The sequence below is a fragment of the Camelus bactrianus genome, chromosome 11 (assembly GCF_048773025.1).
Source record: "Camelus bactrianus isolate YW-2024 breed Bactrian camel chromosome 11, ASM4877302v1, whole genome shotgun sequence".
Taxonomy (NCBI): domain Eukaryota; kingdom Metazoa; phylum Chordata; class Mammalia; order Artiodactyla; family Camelidae; genus Camelus; species Camelus bactrianus.
In genome coordinates, this window is record NC_133549.1 from 82948220 (window position 1) to 82964516 (window position 16297).

General features: G+C 40.3%; 1 long non-coding RNA gene and 1 other non-coding gene across 5 annotated transcripts; both read right to left on the reverse strand.

Annotated features, from left to right (window-relative positions):
* Positions 1-920: 920 nt before the first annotated feature.
* On the reverse strand, positions 921-6078 carry LOC105072740 (uncharacterized). 4 transcript variants are annotated; one of them, XR_012510351.1, is made up of 4 exons: positions 5141-6078; positions 4525-4583; positions 3069-3231; positions 921-2496 (listed from the first exon to the last, which is right to left on the reverse strand). It is a non-coding gene; the product is annotated as an uncharacterized LOC105072740 (long non-coding RNA). The 4 variants fall into 4 exon arrangements; XR_012510352.1 differs by having other exon boundaries at positions 921-3231; positions 5141-5370; positions 5615-6077; XR_012510350.1 differs by having other exon boundaries at positions 921-3231; positions 5141-6076.
* Positions 6079-14838: 8760 nt separating this feature from the next.
* Positions 14839-14965, reverse strand: LOC123618331 (small nucleolar RNA SNORA18). Its single transcript, XR_006726752.2, has one exon. It is a non-coding gene; the product is annotated as a small nucleolar RNA SNORA18 (small nucleolar RNA).
* Between the last annotated feature and the right edge of the window lie 1332 nt (positions 14966-16297).

Sequence of the window (16297 nt, forward strand, 5' to 3'; positions counted from 1 at the left end):
AAGTCTATTAAACTTTCAATCAGACACAGAGTGAACCATTAGGTAAAAGCATCTCGGGTGCAGGAAGAGGTCTGCACACCAGAGATTATCAGAAGTGACCAGGCCACAAACAGTCCTGATGAGAAGACACGGGATCACCAAGGGAGAGGCCTCAGACTGAGAAAGGAGGAGGACCAAGGACTGAGCTCTGGGGCACACTAACCTCCAGCGGTAGGAAGGAGGAGGAACTAGCATACAGTGAGAGAGAAGGAAAATTTACAAAGTGTGGGAGCCAAGTGAATAAAGTGGATGGAGGCGGGGGAAGTAGCCGATGGCGTCAAATGTGGTTAAAAAGTCAAGTAAGACGGAAGACTGAGACTTCACCACTGGATTTCACAATGGAGCTCAGTGCTGACCTTGACTAAAACGTTAAGGGGTGGAAGAGGGTGTTAAGGCTTTTAGTTCCTATCAGTATGCTAAATTAGCACCATTGCTGGATCCCACCCAGATGATCATCCCAGGAGGAAACAGAGGCAGAAAGCAAAGCAAACTGTGAGAAAGCCCAGGTGGGTTATCTGAACAGGTGTGTGAGCTGTGCTTTGCCCTGGGACAAAAGGCACCTGCTCCCACCTGGGGATGACCAATGACAAGGGGGGAAGAAATAACTGCAACTTATGTTATGTTCTAGAGAATAATTTCCCTAATATAAAAAAACCCTATAATTGTAAAACTTTCCATAAAGAAAATCCAGACCCTAGATGCATTCACTGGTGAATTTTTACAAACAACTAATCTTCAACAAATATTTCCAGGAAATAGACAATGAGGAAACACTTAACATGTTTCTTTAAGGCTGTATAAAATTGATATAAAACCTGACAAAAACATTATAAAAAAGGAAAATAAAAGTCCCCTTCATGAATAAAGACAAAAATCCTAAGTGACTTATCATGAAATATATTTAAAGATCAACAACAGGTGGGATTTTTTTTCCTGGAAAATAGGGTGGTTTCACATTTGAAAATCAAAACATTAACAGAATTACCTCAATTAATATGCTAATATCAATCCATTAAAAGAATAAAGAAGAAAACCATACAATCATCTCAACAAATTCAACACCCATTGAATAATAAAAACTTTCAGCAAACGAAAAATAGAATGAAACTTCCCAAAGACTATCTACCAAAAAAGTTACAACAAATACCATCCTAAATGATAAAATATTGAAAGGTTTCCCTTGAAGGCTGGGATGAAAACAAGTATATACTATTCTATTTCATGATACATGTGAGCTCCTAGCCACAGCAATAAATAAAAAGAAAGGTTCTTAAATGGGTTAAAAAGTAAGAAATGGCTATATAACATAATTGTGTGGCTAGAAAATCCAAAATAATTTACAGATAAAATGCTAGACATAATAAATGGTAAGGTCACTAAAAAAAGTTCAATATACAAAAATTGACACTATTTCTTTATGCTAGCAATGCCCAAGTAAGGAGAAAATTTTTCAACCACCTAAGAATAAATCTAACAGAAGCACAACATTTACACATCAAAATTATCAAACATTGATGAGAAAAATTAAAGGAGACCTAAGTAAATGAAGAGAAAGGCCATGTTCATGAGTTGAAAATTCAAGACAATATTAATATAACCAACTCCCAAATCGATCTATAGATTCAGTGCAATACCAAATTCCAGTAGATTCCCAGGTAGAGGTGGGGCATGTTGAAAAGATGATTATAAAGTTCATACAGAAATACACAGGACTTAAAGCAGCCGAAGTAAATCTTGAAGAACAAAAGTGGAAAACATATATCCATAGATATGAGTACTTTTCACAAAGCTACAGTGGTAAGGGCAGGGTGGTGCTGGCCTGAGGCGAGACAAAGAAGCAATGACAATAGAAATAAGAACCCAAAAAGAGACCACACATTCGGTTGCCTGATTTCCAACAGATACCACTGCAATTCTGCAGGGAAAGGAAGGTCTTTTTGATAAAAAAAATACTGCAGGAACTGGATAGCCACAGCCCAAAAAAAGATATATTCATGTTTATGTATATGTGTAGAATAGTTTGAAATGGATCATAGACTTAAATGTGAAAGCTAAAACAATTTAAGCTTTCAGAAGATAACAAGAAAATTCCTTTGTCACTCTGGGATGGGCAAGACTTTTTCTTTTTTTTTTTTTTTGGTGGGGGGAGGTAATTAAGTTTATTTATTTATTCTTAGAGGAGGTACTGGGGATTGAACCCAGAACCTCATGCATGCTAAGCATGTGCTCTACCACTTGAGCTATATATACCCTCCCCGCCCAAGGCTTTTTTTAAATAGGACACAAAGAGCACTCACCATTACAGAAGAGATTGATAAGCTGGACTTAATTAAAATTCAGAACAAGCCTCAGATTCAAAAAAGACATCTGCAGTACATCTGTCTGAAAAAGGACTCATTATCTAGCACATATAAAGAATTCATCCATTTTTTTTAACAAACAAAACTGGAACACACACTGAAAAAAAAAAAAAAGATGATCAAAATAGAAAACATGAAAAGATGCTCAACATGATCAGTGTTTAGAGAAATTCAGGTTAAAACCACAGTGAGCTACCACTACACCTCTACACTCATCCACCAAGTACTGAAAAAGAAAAAAGAAAAGAAAGCCTCACAAGCAACAGCAAATGCCAACCCGGCTCTGGCACAGCAGGCCCGCTCACACGCAGCTGGCTGAAGGTCAAGCAATGCAACTGCTTTGTCAAACCGTTGGCCTGAATCTATCAAAGCCAAACCTGTGTACGTGTGCTATGACCCATCAATTCCACTTCCAGGTTTATATCCCTCAGAATCAAGTGCACAGTGACAAGAGCCAGAATAAGAAACAACCCAAATATTCACCCAGAGCAGAACAGATATTCATACCATGGGGGGAGAAAACCAAACCACTGCTACACATGGATGACTTCAAACACAGAATGTTGAGTAAAAGAAGTCAGAGCAGAATATACTGCATGATTCTATTTGTATGAAGTTTAAAATGAGACAAAACTAATATATAATAATAGAAGTCAAAATAATGATTACCCTTGAGTGAGTGGGCAAGTACAGTCTTTGAAAGAAAACAAGGAAGCCTTCTGTGGTACAGCAAATGCCCCTTATCTTGATCTGGGTGCTAGTTATCCAGCTGCAGAGCATATGAAAAATTCATCAAGTTGTTCCCTGAGGATTTGTGCGCACTTCACTTCAACTTCAAAAAAAAGAAAGAAATGTTAACAACTTGAAAGAAACAAGATTTGATCACTGACTAGATGTGCAGGTAAAGGACAGCACTTAGAAATAAATGCTGTTTGTCACCCGGATGATGGGCTGGCTGGTAATAACATATGTTGGGAAATAAATGAGAAGGGTGGGGTTATTAGTAACAGCTTTCCTTTTGGATTTGTAGGGTTTGAAGGGCCTTTAGAAGAGCTATACAGAGATGTCTAGCAGAGAGTTGGCCACTTAGGTCTAAGGTGGGGGAGAGGTCTGGGCTGGAGAGCCGGAAAAGCTTCCCAGCTAATGGTACAGCCCCAGAGAGGAGAGGAGATCAATCAGCAAGACCTGAGGAAAGTGAGGACAACAGGGGACCAGAAATGGACACCTTGGGAGAAACAGTAATAATAGGCAAGAAGAGGAAGAAGGCTCCATGGAGAAAACAGAAAAGAAATAATCACAGAGGAAGGAACAGACCAGAAACCAATCAAGACTTTCCAGGAGGGACTGAACATGAGTGCCAACTGGACAGAAGGCTCAATTGAGGCAAATACTATAGAATCACAACATTTGTCTTAATAAGGCCACTGCTATCCCTTCCCAGACAGATCCAACAAGTGAAGCGGTTTGAATGTGAAAGGACAATGGGGAAGCCTTTGCCAGAAAATACAACTTTAACCTATCCGCTGCACAGTCTACACATAATATTACAGGAGATTATTTGAAGGTGATATAATCCATTCTTTCTTGCAGATATCCCTGGTTCCACGCCTGGATCAAGCAGGACCATCAGAAAGAGGGCTACGAGGCCCCGCTGTTGGAGGACCTAGAGACCTGCATTGACTGAGTTCTCCTTTGGCACAAAGTGTCCAGATTCCCCGGAGAAGCAATTACAGGCAGCAGGCTGCACTGAGATCCAGTGGTCACTTAAAGATTATTTACTGTGATACCTACAGGAAGACTAGGAAAGGAACATTTTTTTTAGAATTCTTAATGCCTCATAAGAATTAGCATGATAATTTTTTTAGGGTCAATGCAAATCATGTAACAGACAACAGCTGCATTTTTGCTGTAACCATCAGAAAAATCAAACAAATTTGGCCAACAATAGCACAGAATAGCATAGAAATAGAATAGGACCTGCATATTTCTGCATACTGACATATGCTCCTGCATATTATCTCTGAAGTTGATTTTCATCTATTTCTGTATTTCCCTTCTAACCCACTGACCTTGAAAGTCTCATATAGGAAATTGTAAACAAAGTAGGGGGAAAAAAATAACTCACCTGAGATACATTCATTTTCTGTGGATCTAGGAAACATGTAGAGAATCACAAAGGTGGGGCTGGAGAAGAAAGAATGGATCACAAGAGATCTGATCTGCCCTGCATCTCCTGAACTCTCCTGCCTACAAGCTCCACACACTAGCTAGATAAAATGTACCCCAGTAGGAGAGCATCTTTTGGTCCTTAATTACATTGGCAATAATTTCTCAGTCTTTTGATAGTAACTGGGTTTGACTTAACTATGTCTGAAAATCTGACTGTTGGCTAGGCTGCTGAGAATGAGCCAGTCAACCTCTTGGGCTCAGTGGTTTTCATCTTTCATGCTAGGCAAAAACAGGTGATCCATGAAGCTCTTTCCTTCACTACTTTCTGTGCCTGAGAAGCCAGGATGAAGGAAGCACCCCCATCTCTCAGTGCCACGTGTAATAAAGGGCAAAAGTGAGAGCCTCTCAGGAACTGAAGAGTGGAGAATCTGAAATAGGCTGTTAGGAATGTCTGAAATTAAATGTTCTTAGTGGTAGTTGGCATCCCCCGCCCCCTCCCCCAGACTATGCTCCCTCAAACCCTCAAGTGTAATTTCTTGGGCAGACTTGCTCCTTGCCTTAGCTTAGCTCACCTCTCCTGAAACTTGGCTCAAACCTCAGGCTGTCTCAGTCTGCAGGGTGGCCTGCGGAGCGCAAGGATCCCATAGTGCTACCAGCCGTGCAAATCTAGGGTTTCCTCTTTCTTGGCCTTGATCCTCCTTTGCTCTGCAGCCCTGGCGGGAGGTCTCCATTCAGAAGAGCCATCTTCCACGTGGGACTCCTCTTTACCTCACAAGATGGGCTTTGTGAGGTAAACCTGAACCTAGGGGACAAAATCATTTTAGTTGGAACCTACATGAGGGCCCCCAAACCTGGAACTTCCTGTGCCCCAAAAATCTCCGGTGGGTTCTTTAATAAACTCAAGTTGGGACCACTGAAAACACACTGACTGGACAGTTCAGATTAGGCCCAGAAAGAACCATTATGAACTGTGATCCCAGAGCCCTGAAGAGACACCAAGAATCCCACAAATCCAGGTGCCCCGTGATAAAGAGTCCACGTTATACTTCACAGCGACGTCCAGTGCTGGAAAGGATGCAATGCCAGATTCGGGCAGAATAGTTTCTTAGGGAGGAGGGAGAGGTGGATGTGCCCCCTAGCGCCGCCTCCCGCGGGCTGTGTGGTCTTGAGGCACTCGCTGGCCTCTCTGGGTCTCTGTTTCCTGATCTATTAGAGCGGAAGGGCGAGAACTCCCTGCAGTCCTCACGGAGCGCGCGGCGGCCTTAAAACAGGGGTCGACAACACTACTGCGGCCTTTCTTAGGATCCGCAGGCGCCGGTGCCCGAGCTAGGGCCATGCCCCAAAGACCCACAGCGACTACTCTAGCGGGCGAGGATCCGAGGTCCGTACACCGCCCTCCCGCAGGCTCAGCCAGCTCTTCGCTCGGGCCACGCCCCAACCGCGCTCCAGTCTCTGCGCGCCCAGACTGAGGCTGCGCGCGGGGTGACGCATGCGCCAAAGCGCCGGTCCGGTGCCCCCGCCCGCCGGCGCGCGCCGCCGACTCTTAAGGCGCTTCCCGTCGGGCTCCGCGGCGGGAGCCCCGCCCTGCCCCTGCGCTTCCGCCCCGCCCCTGCGCTTCCGCCCCGCCCCGGATTTGGCGGCGGGATCCGAACCCACTCGTGTGAAGCTAGCCCAGCACCTGACGCCGCGAAAGCCCGGAGACCGCGGTGCAAACATTTAAAATAAAACAAACCACGTGATATCAGGGCTTCTCCCAAGAAGGCACAGCAGCTTAGTGCTGGCGATGTTGGCAACAGTAGTCATGTGCTGGCGAAGTTGGCAACAGTAGTCATGAGGAGAAAATGCGATGATTATTTGTAATACCAAAAATTGTAGATGAATAAAAATACAAAGTAAAGACTGTCACACACAGCCTCCTCCCCCTTAGGTAACAGTGCACAACCTTCTGACGTTTTACAAAAATGGGATTTTCAAGCCTTAAGTACTTGGTAAACAATATAAACATTTTCTTGGTCAATATATTTCCAGCTCTTCCTCATCGAACATTTCAAACAAACAGAAAATTGGAAAGAATTCGGTCAGCAAACATACCTTATCTAGAGTCAATAGCTGTTAATATTTTGCCGTATTTGCTTTATCTAGGCGTGTCTTCGTGTTGAAACTTCACTACTAAGTGTGTCAGCATGTATCTTCTAAGAGGAAGGACATACTTTTACATAATCACAATACACTTATCACACCTATAAAATTAACAGTAATTCCATACAAAGCATCTAATATCAAGTCCATATTCACATTTCTCCGATCATCCCAGGAGTGTCTGTTATAGAGGTTTTGTTAAGTCTTTGAAGCTGTTTTTTCAAACCAGGACAGGATTCAACAAAACCCACATATTATAATATACAGTAGTGATATGAGGAAAGTGTAAGTGTAGACATGGCAAGATTCACTTGATTCACTAAAGAATCAAGTACTAATTTTCCCACTGGAATAAGTGTAGGAAGTGCATTCTAAAAAAGAGCATAAACCTCCAAAGAGGATAGAGAAATTTTGTTTTAATTCTATTTCATACTTTCTGAGCATTCCAGACTGTTCTCTACCAATCCAACTGCACAGTGTGTCAAAATCCAATTTTATCAGAAAACAAAATTCCCATCCAGAGTTGTCAATGTTCAGGCATGTTTCACAGCACAAGCTTTAACACCAGTCCTAAATGAATATTACGGTTAGTTGGTTAAAAAAAACTTTTTTTGAATTTTAACATCACTTTAAAATAGCACAAGTCAGCAGATCATTTAGAAAACTTTCAAAGCATATACACAACATTTATAGGAGACTGACACGTGATAGAATTAAATCTTGTGTATTAAAGGTGAACCTGTAAGTAATAACAAACACTGCCTCAATTTGCTGTTCAAGAGAGTTTTGAAATGCTGTGACTCCCCACAATTATTTTAAATATTAAGAGAATTGCATTATTTTAAACTGTGCAGAATATACAACTTTCAAATATTTATTCATATTATTCATATCATTTTAAATTTGCACAATTTACATTCTCATAAAATGTGGCAGCACTGTACAAGCAATCTTTCGCAGGGCTCAGATGTGCATGAATTTCTTCCAACATGGTTTAGTTACATAACACTACTCCCCCAACAACACAAATCAAATTTCAATTCCCACTTTATATTAACTGTGAGGAATCCCCTAAAGTACTACAAACTTGGCTGCTAGCTCTCCAGTCTACAAATCACAGCAGGAATAATACATGATATCATAATCAGTGGCCAATCATATAATTTCTTTCAAAGTCTGTTGACGATTGGTCACAGCGAATCTGTTATTCAATTCGGGCAGAAACAGCAACAGTCATAGTTGTCTGGGCTCTTTGCCTCCCAGTGATGAACTGTTGTGGTTACTAAGAACTGCAAAACTCCTGGGATGCAGTGACTACATCCAGACCTCTGCAGAGAGACGACCTAACTCTAGCATAAGGCCACATCCCTGGGATGAATCCCCTGACACCCATCCTTCTACCATGCCCGCCCGCGCGCAGACACACACACACTCCGTTAAAATGATGTCAGAATTTACTGTTACTTCCAGCTTACACCTAATAATAGGCCCCTGACCTCCCTTTCATAGAGCATTTACTAAAATGGACTTACAATTATGAATCCTTCCTCTGTTCCTTCAAGAAGTACACGAATCTCCTACAACTCAAAAGTGTCTCTCTCAAGGACATTAAAGCCTTTAAAATTAGTCATCAGAAGGAACAGGGCCTCTGTCTTCCAATTTCTGTGGGATAGAAAGCTAACTTCAATAATTGCTGACCGATAGCACACACAGCCGGCCTAACTGCATTTACACTGACCAACTCTCTAATTTATCACTTCTCTGACTCAAGCCCCTGCTTGCCTCACCCCCACTCTCCTTTTAAAGAGTCTAGTCACCTCTGCAGGAATCCGGGTGGAGGACAGCTCTTACCCTTACTGTCAGTAGTTACTGAATAAAATCTGTTTTCATTGCTTTAACCTTTGTCCAGCAGTGTTTATCTTTGACATAAACCCGAAGATATGAAATGGATTCCACATGTAAAATTTGGTTTGGATGTCAAAACTGATGACCTGCCACATGCACAAAGAGGGTATAGAGGTTTATTACTCACAGAGTGAGGCTGTCTGGAGTGAACAAGGACGCTCCCAAGCAGGTCCACAAATGGCTTGAAAGAACAGGGGAGAGACTGGCATAGAGGTTTTATTGCAGTTAAGGGATGGGACTGAATATGGGCTCCAATGCACATGCAGATGCTTGTGTGGTTTGAAGTTCCCTCCAGAGCCAGAGGAGGGAGCACCTGGGTTTTCATAGCCGTTTGCCCAGATGCTAACCAGAAGGGGAAGGAAGACTGGTGGAGCTTGAAAGCTGTTCTCAGTCAAACATCAAACGTGCAGTCGGACTATCACACAAAGCCACATTACATTTTACATAAAAAAAAAAGGAAGAAGAAAATTAATGGGAAATTGACCAGCAAAGATGAAATTGCAGCAAAAAAAAAGTGATAATGCTGGAAGTGAAATTCGAATTGAACATAAATGGAAATAGCTGGGGGTGGGGAGTGGAGGATGCCAACCAACACTGCCACCATTCAAGAGGCTCTAGATTTGCAACCGGAGGAACTTGCTGAAGGGGAACTCGTTGCTATAAATGAGGGAAGTGACAAAAAGAACAAAGAGGTCCCAAAGGAAGTGATACTGTTTTCTGGGGATTTTTCTAAGCCATTGTGTTAGTCTTCTATGAGATGTTAGTCTTGCTATACTGATGTCCAGAACTTCAGAGAGTGTCCAGCAAACTGCTTCTGCACATATAGTGAAACCAGTTGTCTCTTTCCAGCTCAGTTCTTTTAGGAAATTGTTACAGAGTCACAAAATATTCAGGTAGTTTATTAGTAGTCTATGGATGCATTACAAATTGCCCATGATTTAGTGGCTTAAAACAACAAATAACTATTATCTCACACCATTTCAGAAAGTCAAGAGCAGCTTATCTGGATGGTTTCAGCTCAGATTCTCTCTTGAGGTTACACTCTCAGCCAGGCTGCAACCATCTGAAAGCTTGGCCAGGGCAGACTCCACTTCCAGGATGGCAGCTCACAAGGCTCTTAGCAGAGGTCCCAGTTCCTGGCCATGTAGGCCTCTCAACACAGCAACTGGCTTCCCTCAGGGCAATCAATTCAAGAGAGAGAGGTAGAAACCAGGGTCCTTTATAACTTTGCCTCAGAAGTGACATGCCACCACTTCTGCCACATCCTGTTGATCACGGAGGTGACCCCACTGCATTGTGGGAGGGGATTATACCAGAATGTGAATACCAGGGACTGGGATCACTGAGGGTGACAAATCACCTAGAAGGGAGATGATGGTGGCAGTGTCCTCTGTAGAATGCAATTACGGCCCTGTGTATGTGAGGGTCTTTGCACCCAGCCATGTTTTTCTGTTCCAGATGTTTTTCTGCATTTCCTTTCATTTGCTGACTCTCTTCTCTTGTATTCTAATTTTGTTCTAAGTTTAAAAAATGGTTCAGATGACTGGATAAAGAAGTTGTGGTATAACTATACAATGGAATACTACTCAGCCATAAAGAAGAATGAACCAATGCCATTTGCAGCAACATGGATGGACCTGGTGTTTGTCATACTAAGTGATGTCAGACAGGGAAAGAGAAAGAAAAATACCATATGATATCATTCATATATGGAATCTAAAAAAAGACACAAATGAACTTATTACAAAACAGACTCAGAGACATAGAAAACAAACTTATGATTACCAGTGGGGAGAGGGGTGGGAAGGGGTAAATTGGGAGTTCGAGATTTGCAGATATTAACTACTATATATAAAATAGATAAACAACAAGTTCCCACTATATAGCACAGGGAACTAGATATTTAATTGAAAATATTGAATATCTTGTAGCAAACTATAATGAAAAAGAATATGGAAAGGAATATATGTGTGTATATGTATGATTGAAACATTATACTGTACATATGAAATTGACATAACATTGTAAACTGACTAGACTTCAAGTTTTAAAAATAGTTCAGACACATTTTCATAGTTGAGTGTAATTTACATAAGTTCAATTTCCAATTTGGTGCATTTTGCTCATTTTTGTTTCTGTCTCAGTGTGAGGGTTGCAGACTTTGTGTTAGATCGAATTAGGGAATTCTGCTTTTAATCCTGAAGGGGAGGGATGTGTATCAACCTGTCACCAGGAGCAAAAGTCATATGGTAGACGACCTGCTCCCTGTATTCCTCTCTGATCTTAGAGGCCTGCTAGGGGACCACATGTTTGGGCTGAACAGCTGATTGGTAAACATGAATATTACTGCTGGACACAGTACAGAAGCCCATGTTTTCTATTTGAGACGCCAATATATATTTAAGCAGATTATATAAAATGGGAGGCTTTGTTCCCTAATCAATTATAACCTGCCTCTATTGATGATCTATTTATTTGAGATACTATCCAGATGCCTAGCCCTTAATATGACTGAAGAAGATCAAGTTCAGAAGCAGGAGGGTCAGTTAGGAGGCCATTGCAATAATTCATGTACAAAATAACGGTGGTGGCTGGGGTAATATCACTGGAGATGGGGTGAAGTGGTCAAAATCCCAATATATTTTAGGGTGCAGCTGATAGGGTTTTTTTAGCAGTGCATGAGAGGTGTAATTGAAAGAGAAGAGTCAAAAAATGGCTTTATTGGGAGGGTATAACTCAAGTGGTAGAGTGAACGCTTAGCACGCATAAGGCCCTGGGTTCAATCCCCAGCATCTCCTCTAAACATAAATAAATAAATAAACCTAATTACCTCCCCCACCCCAAAATAGACTTTGACGTTTTAGGCCTAAGTAATTGGGCAGGTGGAATTGTGACTGTCATGGGGAAAGGCCAAGAGAAACAGGTTGATGGGGGAAGATTAGGAGCCTTGGGTTGGCCACAGTGATTTTAAGATGCCTATTTAACCAACACGCAAGGCTGTGCAAATGGTTGGAATACGTGGGTTCTGGATATCAGGGTAGAGGTCTGGATTAGAGATTTGAGTTTGAAATTTTTAGGGATATAGGTGTTATTTAATGCCTTATGATTTTAAAAAATCACATTAAGTGAACAGTGAGATAGAAAAGAGAAAAAGGCCCAAGCGTTAAGTCCTGCCCTAAACATCTGGTTATCTGGTATGAGTAGAGTGATTATCATCTAAGCACCCAAACATGAACACTTTTGAGAATGAAAATGAGCACTACTAATCCTTAGGCCTAGGAAACAGGAGTAGACTAAGACCATCCCTTTCACATCGTAGGGATGGTCTCCTTGCTGACGGGAGGGAGAATATACTGAATGCGCAAATAAATGATGTGTGAAATAAGCATGAAATCATCTTCTGGAAGAAGGGAAGAGCAACTAGACTCTGTACTACATCTGCTGAACATGTGAAGAAACCATGTTGGTTGGTGGACACAAATTTAAAAGTGATCAGAATGACAGTGTTTTCACCCAAGTCCAGCTGCATGGGTGTCAGAGCATAACAGGCAACATTTGCCGAGTTTGGGGATTGATAAAGCAAGAATGGAGGGATTAATAATGACTGAGCATCAACGTTAAGCTGGGCAAGTAGGGAACGGGGACATCACTGGGTGAGGGGCAGCTGGAAACGACAAGGCCTCAGACAGGATCATAACAAGGTGGCAAATAAGATCACTGGAGGGGAGGAGTCAAGGGATGAGCAGCCAGTTTGTTAGACTTGTCATCTATGCGGATATTGAAATGACCAGTTTTGACATGGGCAGGTTGGAGAGAGTGAGCCAGTGAGACTAAAATTTTCAAAGAACAAGAAATGATCAAAGATCAGATCTGCACTTGGCAAAGACCCCTTTACAACTTCACAACCTTTCATGGGGTGGGGGAGGTAATTAGGTTAGCTAATTAATTAATTTTACTTTTTAGGGGTGGTACTGGGGTTTGAACCCAGAACCTCATGCTTGCTAAGTATACACTCTACCACTGAACTATACCCTCCTCCCTGACAAACTGACTTTTAAAAATCAATTGTATCTAGGCTTTTTCCCAATTCAGGGTTTCCCTACTTTTGTAACTTTCCTGTTGGCCTTGAACGTCTGTTGAAAGTAGGCAGTTTGTCCTTTGTGCACCTTGTGATTATGATTTTTCCATATCTCAAGTGGAGATGTAGTGGACCACTGGATTTCAAGAGATTTGTTGGACAGATTTTCAATGTGAGATGCTCTTCATAGATGTGAGACTAAAGACCCATCACGAGTATCATCCACCCTTGTGAAACTCTCCAGATCTCTAGGTTCTGGACAGTCCCATGTAGATCAAGGTCGTAACTGACTATCACACTTGAATAATACCCCTTACTCATCATTCAGTGAAGGGAGCAAGAACATATCTAAGAATAAATATAAGAGAAGGGATAATTCTTTCTTACGAAATAATTCCAATTAATAATTGTAGAAAGAATGAGTGGAATACAAAATCACCACTGGTCAAACACCATGGAAATAATTGTTATAGACAGATCCACCGATGGATACTAAGTAAAATCAGTGGGCAAACGTAGACACTATATACATAATCTCAAAGTATTTCCGAACAAGAAAAGTATCACTTACAAGGGGAAAACAGTAAACTTATGGTGGAGAAACCCAAAAGAAACCATGTTAACCAAGTGACCAAAATTAATACCACCAGTAAAAGACAGAGACATCAAAGATGCACTGAGAAAGAAACGTTACTTCCATAGTATTCCTGGCAAAAAATGCATAATTCTAATCGAATTATAAAAATATTAGACAAATTCAGTGAGAAACATTCTTAAATATAACTGACCAGTACTTATCAAAATGTTAAGGTCATGAAAAACAAGACTGGAGAAGTGTCACAGACTGGGACGTGACACAACCAAATACAATGTGGGATCCTGAACTGAATCCAAATAGGAAAAAAGAAATTAGGGGAACTGGTGGGATGTGAATAAAGTTAGCTGTTTAATGTATCATATCAATGTTAATTTCCTGGTTTCTGTGGCTCTGTAAGTTGTTGACATTAGGGGAGGCTGGAAGAATATACTTAAACCCACACTATCTTTTCAACTTTCCTGTAAATTTAAAATAATTTAATCATTAATCATTGGAGAAAAGCCAATCAAAACCACAATGAGGCACTAATTCACACCCATTAGGATGGTTATCATCAAAAAAATAGAAAGTAAGTGTTGGTGAGGATATGGAGAATAAGAACCCTTGTGTGTCGATGGTGGGAATGTAATATAGTGCAGCCAATGTGGAAAACAGTACAGTGGTTCCTCAGAAAATTAAAAGTAGAATTACTATACGATCCTGCAATCCACTTCTGGATATATACTCAAAAGAACTGAAAGCAGGGACTCAATTTGCCCACTACTGTTTATAGTGGCATTATTTACAATAGCCGAAAGGTGGAAGCAACCCACGTATCCATCAGTGGATAAACAAAACGTGGACCATACATACAATGGAATATTCAATCTTAAGAAGGGAGGAAATTCTTTTTTTTTCTACAAAAAGTGTAAAGGTTTTTTTTTTTAATTGTGTAACAGAGGCAAAATTATTTAAGTCAATAAATTGCTTAAGAATTTCACATGTTCTGGGGGCAGGGTATAGCTCAGTGGTAGAGTGTGTGCCTAACATGCATGAGGTCCAGGGTTCAATCCCCAGTACCACCATTAAAAATCAATCAATCAACTGATTACCTCCTCCCACCAAAAAAAATAAGTTAAAATTTAAAAAAAATTTTCACGTGTTCTGATTCTTTCCACTGCCCATCACCTTAGTTCCTCAATGTTTGAGTCATAATCTTCAAGATAGCCCTTTCAACAAGAATTTTTGCTCAATCAACAGTTGTCATGTCAGTCAGTCCATAGTTCTTTGAGTTTCTTTATTTCCAGTGGAACATGGACACACTTAAAAACTCCTCACCTGTAATCTTTGGGATCCAATTTCATCAAGCAATTTACTTTAGGATTATTACGTATTTGGGGTCAGGGAAGATGGATCTGCCTGGTTCTGAATTTAAACACCCTCTAAACATGCATTAAGTTCAAATCATATTTACTCCTAAGCTTATCACACCCTAAAACAGAACCGATCGTTGGGATATGCCAATATCTAAGATAAAGAGTTTGTTAAGTTTTTCATAGTTTATTTAGCAGCTCTGTCTTGTAGTTCTTTCGCACAGATCTAACATGTAGTTCTGTGAGTAAAGGAAAGCACACAGTTACTGAGACATTTCCAACTATGTAGGTCTACGGAAAAAGCCCCATCTAGACAGACCTCAAAAGGGGAGGAAATTCTGAGACATGCTACAACAGGGACGAATCTTGAGGATATTATGCGAAGTGAAATTAGCCAGACACACAAAGACAAATAATTTATGATTCCACTCTCGTGAGTTACCTACAATAAGCAAATTTATGGAAACTAAGTAGAATGGTGGTTGCCAGGTTCTGGAAGGAAGAGAAAATGGGGAGTTTTTAAATGGGTGTGGAGTTTCAGTTTTGCAAGATGAAAAGAATTCTGGAGATTGGTTGCACAACAATGTGAATTACTTAACATTTCTGAACTGTACACTTAAAAATGGCAGATGGTAAATTTTATGTTATGTGTATTTTATGATTAAAAATAAGTTATAGAGATGGATAGTGGTGATGTATATGTAAATGCCACTGAACTGTACACTTAAACATGGGAAAATGGTAAATATTACACATATCTTAACACCATGAAATAACTTCAAAATCAAAAAAAATAAAATAACTCAGACTATAAAATTTTAAAGGAAAATATAAAGCCGAAGAGTCCTCAAGATGTGTATGAACCGAGAAGTGTTTAAAATTGGGTTGCGCATATGCAAGAGACTGAGACACACAAAATAAAGGGATTACTAGAAAAAGAATGTTTTTCAAACTCTAAGTTTTTAGTTATACTACAGAACAGAGTACTGATAAGTCCATTTAATAAGCTGGTTGCTTTTTCAATTACTTATCATCTGCAGACTCCACAATTTTCTACCCCTGGTTTCAGAAATGTTCAGAGATATTAAGATTGCTTTTACTTTGCTTCACACTTCAAACTTCAGTATGCATTAAGAATTGTGCTCCTGCACTAACGAACTCATCTACAAAAAGAAACAGACTCACAGACAGTCAAGAAACTTACGGTTACTGGGGGAAAGAGGGTGGGAAGGGATAAATTGGGAGTTCAAGATTTACAAATATTAACTACTATATATAAAATAGATAAAAGACAAATTTCTTCGGTATAGTACAGGGAACTATATTCAGTATCTTGTAGTAACCTACAATGAAAAATGTGAAAACGATTATATGTATGTATATGTATGACTGAAACATTATGCTGTACACCAGAAACTGACACAGTGTAACTGACTATACTTCAATTAAAAAATTTTTTTAATTATGTAAAATTTGAAATTGAAAGGCTCCTCCAAATAGATTGCTTATAGGATCATCACAGTGAAGGTGTTGTCAAGCACATTTTGTAGACAAGGAAATGGAAATGCTGAAGCTTTTTTTTACGTACTGTCTATTTCACACTTAAGAGCATCTCAAATCAAATGCTAAATTTTCCTCAGAAATATCCGACTTATAT